Source organism: Chanos chanos, chromosome 8, assembly GCF_902362185.1.
Source record: "Chanos chanos chromosome 8, fChaCha1.1, whole genome shotgun sequence".
Classification (NCBI taxonomy): domain Eukaryota; kingdom Metazoa; phylum Chordata; class Actinopteri; order Gonorynchiformes; family Chanidae; genus Chanos; species Chanos chanos.
The window spans coordinates 16220921-16223371 of NC_044502.1; the positions used below are offsets into that span (position 1 = coordinate 16220921).

General features: G+C 37.8%; 1 pseudogene; it reads left to right on the forward strand.

Annotated features, from left to right (window-relative positions):
• The first annotated feature begins 974 nt into the window (after nt 1-974).
• Nucleotides 975-1974, forward strand: LOC115819380 (trace amine-associated receptor 13c-like; annotated as a pseudogene).
• Nucleotides 1975-2451: the final 477 nt, after the last annotated feature.

Sequence of the window (2451 nt, forward strand, 5' to 3'; positions counted from 1 at the left end):
CATCACATATCCTGACCACCCTCTTGTCAACCACAGCCGCCCCTGTCATTCAACACGCCTGTAGCAATACATTTTTTTTTTTTCCTTTTTTCGTTTTTTTCTCACATGTACCTGTCAACCATACTGGCCCCTGACAGGGTGGGAAAGGAGCGATGGAGGGAGTGAGGGAGGGAGGGTCATCAATTATTGGAGGCCTACTGTCATTCAGTACAATTAGGATGTTTTAATGTGTTCCCCATAACACATTCTCTCACACCTGTAGCCATACAAGAGTTATTCCTCACATGTGCCTGTCAGTCATACTGGCCCTGACAGGGCGGGAACGGAGCGATGGAGGGAGGGAGGGAGGGAGGGAGGCTCATCGATTATTGGAGGTCATCAATCATTTTGATTGACAGTTTGGCAGAAAGTGTAGGATATATACTACTTTTATATAATAAGGCCTGTTGCATTTTCATCACCTTTCTTAGAATATTTGTTACCTTCACTCTTTTATGAGACCACTTTAAATGATAAAGTTAATTTGTGAATCATAAACAATGGATAACAGAAAATGGTAATGACCTGTAAGTTGTGGCCTACATTTGATCAAATCCCCATATTTTATATTAAATCACCTAAACATTTATCAAATCAAACACTATTTGTCACTCAAATCTTTGATTCAGATACATCTTAGTCAATTCAGTTACATTGACATACATTTTATTCAATTTTTTTGTTTTTAATTCGCATGCATTTTCACCAACTCCATGTTCAACATTTTTTGTTACTTCCAACCCTTCCCACATGGCATATGTCAGAAAGGGGTGGAGTATTAACTCAAACGTACATAAAACAGGCATAGTTCTTCCACATCAAAGTTTCACCAAACACTGGAAGCCTTCCTTCAAGCCTTTAAGGGAAAAACGGTTGACTCAGAAAGCATTTGACTCATTCATTTAAGAGTATTTACAAAAGAGGTATATGAATACATGGATTTACTGCCAAATCAAAGTCATTATTGTATCAGGAACTCCAGTTACTCCTGCTTGGAAAGATCTGGATCTAGAAAAGTAGATGTGATATTCTATATGTGTGCTGCAGTCATTATTCTGCTTACAGTGTTTGGAAACCTGCTTGTCATCATCTCTGTTTGTCACTTTAAGCAGCTCCACACACCAGCTAACCTGTCGATTCTCTCTCTGGCTGTATCTGATTTTCTTGTTGGATTTTTTGTTATGCCTTTTCATTTCATCCAGATGATTGAAACCTGCTGGCTTTTTGGATTAACTCTATGCAAGTGTTTTGCTTTTTTCTCTGTTCAACTACCCGTGTTGTCTATTCAAAATGTTACCCTTATTGCAGTGGATCGTTATTTTGCTCTAAACAACCCTTTTCTTTACTTCAAAACAGTTTCGCTCAATGTAATGCTTCTTTCCACTTCAATTCTCTGGATAGTATCAGTGTTGTATACCTTTGCTGCTATCTACACTGGTGGAGGTTTTTTTTGATCCCTCATGTCTGGGGAGATGTTTTATGAATGTGTCTGGAAACTGGCCCATGGTTGATCTAATCCTAGTGTTTATATTGCCGTGTTCAGTTATAATATTCCTATATGTTCAGGTTTTCTTCATTGTGAGGAGACATGCTACTGCTATTAGGAGAGCAAAGAAACAAGAAATCACAGAAAACACAAAGCATATCACTGATGCTCTGACCTCTGAGAGAAAAGCTGCCAAAGCTCTCTGCACTCTAGTGTCTGTTTTTTTAGCATGCTTGATTCCGCTTTATATATACATGTTTGCAGCTGCTACAAGCTCAACATTTTACAAAATGGTTGACAACTTCGTCACCCTCTTTTATCTAAACTCCTCCCTTAACCCTATAATACATGCATTTTCCTATTCATGGTTTAAAAAGACCATAAAACTCATTATAACATGTCAGATATTCAACACTGATTCTTCTCTGATGAATGTTCATTTGAATTGATGCAAATCCTTTTTATTAGCATATGCTTCTCCTTATTCGTGTACATTTCTGACACTGAACTACCATCCAGGTATTAGGTTCTCTGTCAGTAAACTGCTTTTGTTTCACTGATTTGAGAAACTGTCTGAGTAAAAAACCTGTTCATTAGTAGTGATTTTTTTTTTTTTGGATTAGGCCCATTTAAAATGTTTTGCATGTTGTAATGTAACATTTGATTTCTGTATCTTTTCTCAGTATTAATGTTAGATGACAGGTGTAGGCCATGATACAGTGATGACCATCACAGTTGTACTCATAAACTTGTCAGCACATACTTGTGAATGTGTGCGTGTGTGCGTGTGTGTGTGTGAGAGAGAGAGAGAGAGAGAGAGAGAGAGTTCTTATGTGGTTGCTGTATTTAGGCACTGTTTGGTGCCAAATGCTTACATTCTGTCTTTACGAACACTGAAACTGCCTACTTAAACTGTAATATCCATA